Genomic DNA, 13,513 nt, shown 5'->3' with positions numbered 1-13,513 from the left:
ATCAAGTACTCCCTTTAAAATTTGTTAATTGAGTTGGGATCCCAAATACGATCTATATGGATCTTTGTTGCAAACTTAGGAAGATATTCACTGATGTACACCATGGTTTGGTATACCATGTATCCCTCCACCATAGAACCCTCAGGATGTGCTCTCTATCAAACCAAGCCTTTCAAAATTTTCAAGTGCCTCTCAACCATCCACATTGACCTGGTTGGTACAGGTCCACACAATTCAATCTCCTCAACTTGATGTATGTGGTAGTGTTCTTGTGCATTGAAAAAACTTCGAGGTAGACACTTTTGCATTTCACACATCAGAAGAGGAATTTTTATCTTCCAATATTTTATATCTTCTTTATTGATTTCTTTAGATGACAACCACCTCATGTATTTTCCAAGATCATATATAACCTGTTTGACATTGTTGGCGAAGTGGTGTGGGAGAGATAGAGGTAAAATGTACTACAATATTTGTAAAATGATCTTGTCAATATTTTATAAAAGAATGCAATTAAAACTACATGCAGTATATAAATATATAGTGAATACAAAATAATATGAATTACCTTAATAAATGTATGCCAATCATGTGTTTTCAACCCTGGCTCAAATTCACTTTTCTTTGATATGAGATTTTTTATGTTTGTAGTAAATCCTATGGGAAATCGTATTTTTTTTATGACTTCTTTTATAGCATTGCTCTGCTACTCTGACAATAACCAACTAAGGGAACTTGTATCAATCTGGTCTCCATTTTTATTTGATCGAATGCCATTTTTCATTGCATGGTTGGATTCTTCAATGTCACTACAAGTTTTGACAATTTGATCCGTGTCACACCTTCCATCCAAGATTTTCCATAATGTCTCTATTACATTCTTTCCAATATGCATAGGATTAAACAAATGCACAATTAGGAGTTGCTCATAGTACGACAGCCTAGTAAATTGTGTAGGATAAATTTTTAACCCTTTTGGAAGTTGATCATTGATGCCTTGATGACCTTCACAAGCATCAATCACATCATCAGTAAACAAAACACAATATCAAAATATAAATTTGAAACAAAAACCATCAAATGGAATGACATTACCTTGATTATTTATATTAATATATGCCAACTTCCATAGGTGAGGTGTCATTCTCTATGGCTTTGACATAGTCTCTTCTTTCCCATTGAAAAGATGTTTTTCGATAATTCGGTACTTATGATTTTTGTTCAGAAAGTGTCTATTATCATCAAACACTTGCTTTCTTAAAATTTTTGAATGATGAGATTTTGTCTTTGGACCACAAACTGGACATGCAAATTTTCCCTTTGTCTGAAGACCTACAAGATCGTGTATAATTGGATTAAATGTGTTAACTTTAACATACCAAAAAAAAGGTGTCAAGAAGAGAACATACCACAAATGCTTCTAGTGGAGTATCCAAGGACATTGTGTATTGTCCATACAAGCATTGCATGAAATTGAAATTGTCTTTGTCCTATTGGTCTACAGATGTCATACATAGTAACCCCATTCCATAACACCACCAACTCGTCAATAAGGGGTTTAATATATACGTTGATATCTTTAACTTGGTACTTACCTAGTTGAATGAACAAAAACATTACATAATTATTATGACCATTTGATGGATTAGTAATAATAAATTAATTTAGATGACCACTAAATCAAAAAATACCTGGAAGAATCAGAATCAACATTATGTGCTCTCTCTTTATGGACAACTAAGGAGGTATGTTATTATTGATAACAAAAACAAGCCACACCGAGTAAGTAGATCTCATCTCTCCAAAAGGATTGACACCATCTGTTGCCAATGAAAGCTTGAGATTACGAGGTTCTTCTTTAACGTGTGGCCATTTTTCCTCTATTTCCTTAAATGTCAAACCATCTATAGGCATTCGCATAATGTCATCTTGACTTCTATTGTGTGCATGGTAATCCATAAATTGTGCCAAGCTATTACACCTGAATAATCGTTGCAGACATGGAATAATGGGAATATGCTGAAGAACCTTGCGAGGCACCTTTTTTGTTAATCGATCTAATTAATATCTACTAATATGACAAGTAGGCCATTGTGTTGCAAATTCATGTTGTTTATGATATATAATATGATCATTCGGACATGCATGTATTGTTTGATACTCCATTCCAATATCTTTCATAATGGCAGATAATTCTTGGTACGAGTGAGGTAGAATATTTGATGGTGGTAACAAACACTCACCTTTCAACCCATGACCAAAAATATAATTTTTTAATTTAAAGAATATTAATTGCTACACAAACCCAATGTTAATTGTAAGGGAACTGTGATTAAAATAATGAAAGAAGATGGCATACCTTAACATATGTGTCATTGCTACGTTGGATAAACCATTCATAACCTTCAAGTTCACCAACAACAATACAATAGCAAGAAGAGTTGTTTTCGAGCCTTCATATAGGGACTGGTGTGCCGTCTCAAGTAAAGGTATATCAAGCTCTGCGTCAACATCATCATCATCATGATCTTCATCATCCTAGTCTTCTTCCATGGTATCATTGCCTTCCACTTCAATATTCACACCATGTTCCCTCATGTGGAAATTCGCATTCTTTGAATTGTCATTGTCCATAACATGAAACTCAGGGATGTTGACCTAAATTTAAATGATGACCTTATATTAACCATGACCATGATGTCATCATCAAATCATGTCTTATGTAATTTATAAACTAGTAAAATACATACCAATGGGTGATATTCGTTTCCCACTTCAATGTGACCATGTTGCCTACAATGTTGCTCAGCTGTTGTGATTAGATATCTTCGAATCTTTAAGCCCTTACACATTTTGCAAGGACAATAACATTTTCCATCATCTTTTCTTTTTAAGTTAGACCAAAGTCTAGCAATTGTCTCCCTATTTTTTTGTGCATTGATATCGTCAGACATGGTCTTTCTTGAATGGAATGACTCATTGGTGGAAGAAGGATGATTTTTTTGCAACCTATAGATGGAGTAGTAAGAGGAAGACACATATAAAAAGGAGTTAGGTCTATGAACCAAGTAGGAGTTAGGACATGCTGGAGTGGGGTCAGCCCAAGATATTTTGGAATCTTGAAGAACTTGGTAAAGGGTATCTGGAAAGGTGAAACTAAACAAGTATTTTAATAGCTACAAAGGAGGAATCGAGAGCACTATAAATAATGAAGAAGAAACTTAAATCCATACAACTTCACCTCTATTTACAATTTGACCTTTCTGAATGTGAAATATGACAATATACAAAATTTCCAATCACATTTTCACTTCAAAAAGAACACCAAATATACCTTTGCTACAATGTTTTCTTCAGATTCTTCATTATCAGATTCTTCAGAACTGCAAGCTCCTGTGCAGAAAAAAGATGAGATGTACTAAGTAATTTTTGATGGGCAATATTTAAAAAAATCAACTATCAAAAAAATAATTTATGAAATTTAGTTGCTTTATTATGTACTAAAGACTTGGCAAGATGTTCCCACGTCTATCTATAGAGTGCCTATCTGCATGGTTGTTTGCAAATAGTCTAGTATGGTGTCGCTTTTGAACAACAAAAAATGTCACTGGGGCTGGTAATTTGGCTCAAGAGATGCACAAGTATGTTGACACCATAGAACTTTTAGTTCATATAGCATTTAGCTGTCTTCTTTAACAAAATCCAAAGAGAATACAAACAAACTAATGAGTCGTGTCCATCTCAATTGAATAGCAAGTACTATAGTGAGTATTAAGACACTAACCTTGCGAAAAGCATCTAGTTCATAAAGTAGAACTTGGTAAAATTGTCCTTCACTTACACCATCTCTGAATAAATATCAAAGCTATCAGTAAGGAGACATAAGAAATGCAGAACTAAATCTCACCACAAAAACCAATCAAAATGAAATAAATTACCTATAAAATATGATTAGTAGAGGCTTTTTTCCTGTTGCTCTGCAAAAGGAAATCAGTAGCTCCCTGCAAAGAATCAAAGTGAAATAATCATTCAAATTTCCTAATAATCAAGGTAGAAATTGTGCTCTAGAGGGTTTTCTCCTCTTCGTCATTTAGTAATTCAAAACATGTCCCTAATCCATGGTGTGTGAAGTTGTAAAAGTTTTCCCCAAGTTAATTCTTTGTGACTTTAGGTCAGTCTTGGGATGCAACCACCTGACATTTGCACAAAATTCCCAAAATATTAAGATAAGCATTTCTCATATGAATTGTCTGAACTAGAACAACAGCAAACAATGATCTATATTAAAAACCTACTGCCGCTATTGATGGACTAGAATCTTCTCCAAGGTGTGGATGTCTAACATCTGCCCCACAGGAGTCTAAAAGACATTGTGAACTTTTTAATCAAGTAATGTTTCTTACTTGTAAGAAAACCTCAAAAACACAAAAGTCAATAATCTAAAAAGTTCTCCACAATTGCACATTAAATAAATAGCAACAGATCTGCAAAATAATAAAAAGGAAACTCAACACCAACTTGTATTGAGAATAATTGATCAAACTCGGATCACCTCAACGTGATAATTCATTTAAGATATGGTGATTAAAAGTTAGGTTTTTTTCTCAAAATCGCTGCAACTTAGAGGACCAAATCTTTGCTGATTAGTTTAACCTAGATTGGTGAACAGAAAATTCATAATAAAAATTTGATATTTTTCCACACTTGTTCAAACCATATAATGAATGGCAAAAAATGAATTATATACGAGTCACTCCAAATCCTTAGCTTTTAATACGCTTCATAGATGAGATTGATCATGACTTTGTTGATGATTTGGAGTGATAAGGATATAAATAGAGTGTAGTTGCTTTGTAAGCTCATGGTTTTTAAGTCATTTTGTAGGTCACTATGTTGGAACAGTCAGAACCAAAGGAGTGTATGGAATAGTCAGAGCTTTAAGTAATATATGAGATCTAAAATCACTTTTAAAATCAAACAACCACTTTGATATGGCTTAGAGAACCTAAAAATCCAAACATAATAGGGAAGCATTTGGCGCAAATAAAGTATTTTTCACATACTTTGCATGGATGATAATTTTACAAACTTGGAGACAACTAAAGCTCACTTAACCTTGAACAAAACTAATATTTGTTCTTCAAAAGTAATGAAGATAGTAGAATACCCAAAAAAATTAACTTAGATTTGGTTGAATTTAATAAGAAGGTTCTAAAGACCATTCATTAGAGAAATCAATTCAAAGGTGTTGTCTTGTTGCATATGGTAAGAGAATTTCACTTTCTAAAAGAAATATAATGCTTACTAGGTCTATGTTGCATTTTGATACAAAGAATTATAGTGACTAGTCAAAATATCAATATGCTCAATTTGGTATTATATGTCAAATTTTATAGTGCAACTTGACTTTGAAAGACATAGGTACTATCTTCAATTTTTTAGCTCCTATTATTTAAGTAGACTTTGATGCAATGAAGCTTGAACTCTATTTTGAAAAGAAAAGAGTTGTTGATTACTTAACTTCCACCAGTGCCACTTATCCAATTTATATAAAAAGAATACCATCAATATTTGATTATAATTTCCACGATAAGTTGATGTAAAAAGAAGTAGAACAAAAGTATAGTAATAGTCCAGATTGAGTTGAAGAAAAATTTATGGTATTCATTGATTGTGAAGGATATCAAAATCATATATTATAGATTCAAAATTTTGAAATAGAAGAAGATATGAATGTTAATTTTAGTTCTAATCCAAAATATAGTTCCAGATATTTTTAATGGTTATATACATACTCTTGTTAAGAAATAAGGTTATTACTTTTAAAATGACATTTAATCTTCAAAGCCACCCAAATGAAAACACACAATATTTTGGTATTTTTGTTTCAATAATCCACTTATCTAATGAGCAATCATATCATTGAAAGCTTCATTACAATATTTATAAAGGTCTTAAATTTTGTCAATTACAATCTTCCATAGAAAGAAAAGAAATTACCAATTGCCTAGCCTAGATAATTTTGTTGAAGGAGATCTATGTTGTGGAACACTTCCAAGAAATGCAAGTTACACTTCAAAACAAACAAAGAAACACAAATTCAGATGGTACTTTTTGCTTCTATAAATTCCATTTAATCCTAATATTGACATAAAATAGAACGAGTTTAAATGACCATAAACAAATTGGCTTTAGAAACTTTCATTAATTCTTGGAAATTTTTGAAACATTTAAATTGAAACCCAAAGTAACATGAATATTTGGACTTAGTTATCAAACCTTATTTTAGTAGCATACTAAGGACTCCAAGAGCCTTACAGCAACCAAGGAGGGTGGAAGTAATCCACCATTGGTAAGAAATAAAGATTGCATGTGCATATAGCCTCAATCAGAGAGGATGATCTTAACAAGAACATCACATAAGAAATGAGATTAAATATCAGAAACAACGATAAAAAACTTCAAACTGGCCATTATATCAAGCCATCATTTGGATAAAAAAGTGGATCATCACATTCACAAAATTGATGAACATCAGAAATAGTGATGAGCATATTACTTTTAGATTGATTTAAAGTTATATATTTGATTGATACAATATAGAAATAATATTCAACAATATAAAACCCTTCACAATCAGCAGTAAAAACTTCAAGAGATGATACCAAACCCTACTGTAGCCCTAGGATTCTTATAATTTTTGTTGAATTTTTTTGTGTTTAGATTCAATTAGGGTTCAAATACACTTTTCAATTAAACCTGCCTAATGTACCTAAGAAGAGCAAAGTCATCAACCCTTAGGCTCCAATTTAAAAGATTGAAAGAAAATTTTATAATATGCAAAGTCTTGCCTCAAGAAAGTTTGTCATTATTTCCTTAGATATAAGCTCTTTGAAATGCATAAATTAACAATAATTAATTAATAAAATCACATAGATATAATAATTCTCACACCATGAGTGAAGCACCAATTGCATAAAGCTTTATTGCAAAAAAATTGTCAATATTATTTACATTATACATACTTGTTTATATAATGCTTCAATTCCTAAACTAAGAAACCATAGCTAGTGTTCTAACCATGCATAAAAATAAAATTACAGTGTAGATGTATGAAATTATATGCATAACTACTCCTATACTAGTTTATAACTACTATGCACATATTTTTATCCATTTACAAAGTGCATCTAGGCGTCACAACTCAAAAATCTATCAAAAAATAGAAGAAAATGGATTGCATAACAAAAATTGGTCTCTAACTTGAGCTCAGTTTAATCTTCTAAAAATATCTCTCAACATGTGCCCATGAAGCCTCTAATTGAATGCAACTAATTGAATTACCAGCACAAACAAAATGCACATAAACCAGAAGAAGCAAATACATAATGCAAATGATGGACCTAGAACTCCTCAATTTTTAAATTTTTTTTCTATCCCCATATCATCATAAGCTCCCTTCCCCTGTTGATCAACTCTCTTAGCTTGGGGAAGAAAGTTGAAACACATCATAAAACTATAGTAATTTGCCACACAAATAGCTATCCATGCACAGATACACTTTGAAGAGATTTTTTTATTAAATGATCAGTACTCTTCAATAGAATCTTATTATTACTCTTAAGTAAGTTTTAATCATTATTCTTATATTGTGAAGGGTGAAGTATTGGCGAGAGTTGTATTTAGACTTTGTAATATACTGAGAAGTACAATATTTTATCTAATTAGAGTGGACTTGATGTTGGCTTAATTTTTTAATAGAACAAGGATTATTATAGTTCTTAATCATCTTCTAAGTTCAGTTTGTTCATTGATAATATTAGGACAATGATTATCTAAGGAGATATCTAAATATCTATCTCTTGAACATGCAAAGAAAGTACTCTGCCTACTTGCTTGGGGGGAATGAGCATAAAGATTTGTATCAACCTAGCTTGCTCATGTCATGATGGTAGATTTGGCAAATACAAATGTAACATCAATTTGAAGATAATTTATTTGAAGATAAATGAAACAAGCCTAGTTTATTTGACATACAATCATCAAAGAGATAATTTGAATCAAGGAGCTTGGTAAGGAGGAAGAGATTGGTGTGAATTTTAGGACAGATTTGTCTTATAAAAGGTTGTAGATCCAAATGAGACTATCTTAGATGAGTATTAAAGGATTCTGATGTGTGAAATTTTATATTGTCTTGTGATCGACTTCTTGTAAGCAGAGGAGATGATATTTAGAGGTTGTTCATGTCTAGAGATCTTAGATATCTCTGTGGCAACAAGAATCAAGGACAAGTTATGTGTAGAAGTTAAGATTTCAATTAAGACAATTATGGTCTTGCAAATCCAAGTAGCTTAATATTAATAATTTTCAAGTAGCCCAATCCAATGAGAATTGGTAGCTCTTCAAGCTCAAGACACTCACCAATGCACATGTTTATTAACTTTGTAAGATTGCCAATTCCTGTGACTATTTTCAATTTCTTTTACCTACACACTCTGAGTTTGATGAGTGTTATTGGCAACAATGTTGCAACTTCTCACAAGAATCAATAACAATCATCTTCACACAACCATCACAACGTAATACTCTAGAGAGAGTCCATACCCTCAAGACACAAGTTAGGCTCAAGCTACCGACACTTAGATATAATTAATTCTACTAGACTCTTCAGATGGAATATTTCTTATATGCTTATAAGTTATTTAAAGGACTCCAATTAAAGATTGTTCAATGACATTCGAAATGTTATTTGTTCGGCTTCAAACCTGAATATGTGAATCCACTCCAGGCAACTTAGACACGGAAAACAAGATAGCTCTAGATAATCTAATATCCACAGCTATCATAAATGACCTATGTCAAAGCTACTTGAGACTCCTTCAGTAATTGCACAATCACTATCAGTCACCTAGGGGTGATTAAGCTTCTCATATCCATTAATTTCAATCCTTTCAAGATTCCTTACACCAGAAAGAATAGTTATTTTCAGCAACTTTATATATTTGATTATTTGAATCCCCTCCAAACAAGTTTGACATGCAAAATAAGGAAGCTCCTCAAGCACCAAACAATCTAATATCCACAAGTGCACCAAATGGTTCATATTAAAGCTACTTCAGACCCCTTCTGAAATCCCACCATCAATTGGCTTTAGATGATTAAGCTTCCCGCATCCATCAATTGTAATGGTTTCTAGGCTACTTAGACCATAGAGTATAGGCAAGTTCTTAACATGAAGACACTCAATAATGCATAGCTTTGTAAGTTTTGGAAGATTTCCTATCCCTGCCACCAGATCCAAATTTTTGCACCACTGCACTGTGACCGTGAAGACTGAAGAATGACATTGAAAATATTATCATATAAAACTTCTAAGAAGAGTTAGTGGTACTTCTCTTTAGGTAGCTCAATTCAACAAGAAATGACAACTCCATCTCCAGATGCTTAATGACATCCAACTCTGTCATCTTTGAAGGATCATCCATTCCTGCGATCTTTTGTGTTAATGTTTGCCACATTGCATGATGAGTGTTTAAGTTTGTGTCCACAGCCTTGTTTGATGGCGTTACAAGTAAATGGGAAAGTAACATATAAGGATGCATTCTAAACATGGTTCTCAAACAATATGGAGAAGTGTAATCCTAGTTATTTGTAGAAATTTTTTTGAGTCTCGATGTAGTTCTACCAAAAATTTCATCCCATTACAGATTTAGGCATGATAGTATCAATAGGTGCATGGAGTGTAATATTTATAGACTAGCAAGTAAAGGTCTGGTTATATTCCTCTAGCTATGAACATTAGCAAAATTTCCACAATCTCTTGACAATCTTCCTCTTACTTGATCATATTTAATCTTTTGTATGATTCTTTCATGTTTATGCATAAAATAGCTTTTTTTTAAAGTCATCTTCTTTACTATCTACTATGCAACATATTTTGAATAACCCATTAGATTCTCTCTATATAGAATTGATAGCCAAGGTATCATCTTATATCCCCAAAAGTCCATTAGCTGCATTCTTTCACATGCATGAACAATTGCGAAGAGTGTAAAAGAAAATGGATGTTAACCTAAGCAAAATTGAATTGCTGGATTATCATTTTCTTAGAAGGAATTTCCTTCATAGTCATGGAGGCTAAGGCTGGGACCACTTTCCTTAGTCCCCTAGCTACAAACATAGAAAAAATTCTCAATACACACAAATAAGAGACTGAAAATTAGAACTCGAATCAAATTTTGTTATCGCCAGTTCATCAGCCCCCTTTTCATTTTACTCTTCCCTAATAGAACCTTATTCAAGAACTGATATATCTGTTTGAATGCAATGCTTTGAAGGTAGTTTCTACCTGATTCTAGTCTAGGAAATGGTTTGCATCTTGGTCGAACTCAAGATAGATAGGCAGTTTTAAGCATTTTAGTGAGCGAATCCCTAGCCAAGCGTCCATATTCACAATCCAAACATTTAAATTGTGCATCCTCATAGTCAAGGTTTTGTTCCCACAATATGTTCTCCAGTTGACCATTCATCATGGTAGGGAGTGGGTTGTTGAAATCTAGTTCAACTTAGATCCAAATCTTAAAGCAGTTAGCATATTAGTTTCCTGATTTCCACCAGTTCTAGAGGACCTATAAGCAAATGAGAGGGAAATTCCCTTAGTGGGTTAACCGTACACCTCAGACACAAGGATTTCATACATAATTAGCCAGACAAAAACCTTGTTCAAGGGCCTTGACTCTATCAACTATTTTTTGTGACAACACAAGAATTAAGTTATTTGTTGGCAGGATAATATCTAGACCTTCCTCTACCGGCCATATTCTTCTTGTCCATTTCCCCAAATATTATCCCATCCACCAAAATTTGAATATAACGCACACTTTTGCATATATTGGTTATTCTTGAATGAGTCTTCTATTCATGCCTCACTATCTTACACATCATAGAGCTACACTATATTCTTCAGCCTATCACCACCATATGCGTTCTTCTCTCACAAATTTAAAGCCCACTCTAAGGAACAGACTCAGAACTTGAATAAGGTTACTGACATATCCCAATGTTCAGTCCAAAAGAAAATCTTTAAATAGGACATACTAGAAATTAGTAGCTTCACTTCATTGTAGATCTTTTTCTCCTATGGTTATAGTCTTGTGGTATGAGGAGTCTTTAAACTGATGGATTAAAAGGAAGCATATGCCCCAGACTGTGTGTGTGAATCCAGGACCAATTATTGATGAGGATCAAATAGTGGGGCTATCAGTATCCATTTTATCTTGAGCAACTGAACTTTAGATGGAAGAAGTTGCCAACAATTTTTCTCATGGTCATTATATTGTGACACTTATTGCTTTAATCATAGTACCCTGAACCCTAAACCCTATCACAACCTCTTCTACTACATCTTGAGGACCTAAGGATGGATACTTGGATAAAATTCCCAAGGTTTTGTGCCATATACCTTGCCTCCCCACTGGAATCGAAATATTCTTGTACAATGCCATCTCCATTTAAATCAAACACAAACACATAATCCACTAAAATTTTACCTGTTACAATGGTCCCCTAAACAATGTCATGGTAAAGAAAACATATTATCATATATGCCATGAAAATTTTACCTGTTACAATGGTCCCTACATAATGCCATGGTAAAGAAAACCTATTATCATATATGCCACTAAAATTTTACCTGTTACAATGGTCCCTACACAATGCTATGGTAAAGACAACTTATTATCATATATGCCACTAAACTTTTACTTGTTACAATGGTCCCTACACAATGCTGAGTCCTCTCTTCTAGAACCCCCCTTGAAAATCTATGCCCTCATGTGAGCAAAATGTTGGAAGTGAAGGAGTTGAAGTGCCCTTGGATTGATGCAGGCGGAACCATATCAAATCTTTGGACATATCATTAACTCGCACTTGTCACGAATACTCTAGAACCCTCGACACCAAATGAAATGTGATATATTTTTGCCCTTTTTTTTTTGTTTTATGTTGTAGTGTGTGTCGCAATTGCGACCAACACGGGCATGTTATAAAAAAAAATTAAAAAATTTGCTTTATAAATCGACTAACCAAACCATTTAAAATACTTAGTCGAAATTTTTGGTCAAAATTTAGGGTAAAATGCACTAGTGTTTCATTGATTTCACTTAAATTATATGTTTTTTTTTTTTTTTTTTTTTTTTTAAATTGTGAAATTCTCATACCTACAAGTTTAAATTAGTTTATTTGTAAATTTAAATGATCTTTTGGCTACATTTACATTTATGTTTACCATAACATTTAATCTATTAACCATGTGCTTAAATTTACAATGTTTATAATATTAGTTTAATATCAAATATTATAACTATAATTATATTATATATTATAACTATAATTAAAGTTTCAACAAATACTAGCCACTATGTAGCAATTGTTTATTTTTGAGTTTTCATTATAAAAATTATTATATAGTATTATAACAAGGTCGATGAATAAGAAAATTTTAATCTTGTTAATATTATTATTGAAGATTTTTGTACTAAGGTGAAATAAATTCATTTGAAGCATGCACATTTTTAAATGAATGAGGGTTATATTCAAATGAAAGACTTAAAAAATAATAGAGCAAATTCCTAAAGAAAATATATTTATAAAAGAGTTTATTTTTATTTGCTGTATGCAAAATACTATTGCATTCACTTCTTCACCATCACTACAATAATTATATTATTTTGCACCAATCAAAAATAAGTTTTTTTTGTTCATAATTTAATATTTCTAAAGATTTGATATATATTTATTAATTTTTTATATTATAAATTTATTTATCTTAGATATGATTGGATTAATTTGTTCAACATTATAGGAGCCCTTTTCTTGGAAGTTCTCCATATTGCATTTTGTTTGACTAAATTTCCGTTAAACATTTTATATATGAATTGTTAATGTAATATGATAAAACTACAAACATGCACTATTATAATATTATAAATAATAGATCTTTATTTTAGAATATTTTTATATTTTGTAACTATTAATCTACAATTATTAATATTGACTTAGTATTGGTTGAATGAAGATAATTTCTAACTCTTGTACTATAAATTTTACCATGTGCAATTTCATTATCGTGCATTAAAGGTAAATTGGAATTTAATTTAATTAATTTAATTTTTTGTTAATATATAATTATTTATTTATACTAAGTTATTTTGTGTTAGATGGTTATTCATTTATCTTAATTGTAATTTTGTGTTAATCATAAACTCCCATTAAGTTTTTTATTTAATAACTAAATAAATAGCAAGATTTACACTCTATTTCAATAGAAATGATATGACATTGGTTTAGGTGTCATATTCTTTACGTATTAAGTATGATGAGTGTGTTTTCCTTTCAATGTCATATATCACAATAGGAGTCATGGCCCAGAGTTGTCATTCTAGGGTAATCTAAGAATTATGTGTAGATGGGTGGAAAATATTTTACTCATAATTTATTGAGTCTTTCATCAATT

This window comes from Cupressus sempervirens, chromosome 7 (assembly GCF_028749045.1).
Source record: "Cupressus sempervirens isolate cs-2001-9-10 chromosome 7, ASM2874904v1, whole genome shotgun sequence".
Classification (NCBI taxonomy): domain Eukaryota; kingdom Viridiplantae; phylum Streptophyta; class Pinopsida; order Cupressales; family Cupressaceae; genus Cupressus; species Cupressus sempervirens.
The sequence above is the reverse complement of the archived record's forward strand: the minus strand, read 5'-3'. Positions refer to the sequence as shown.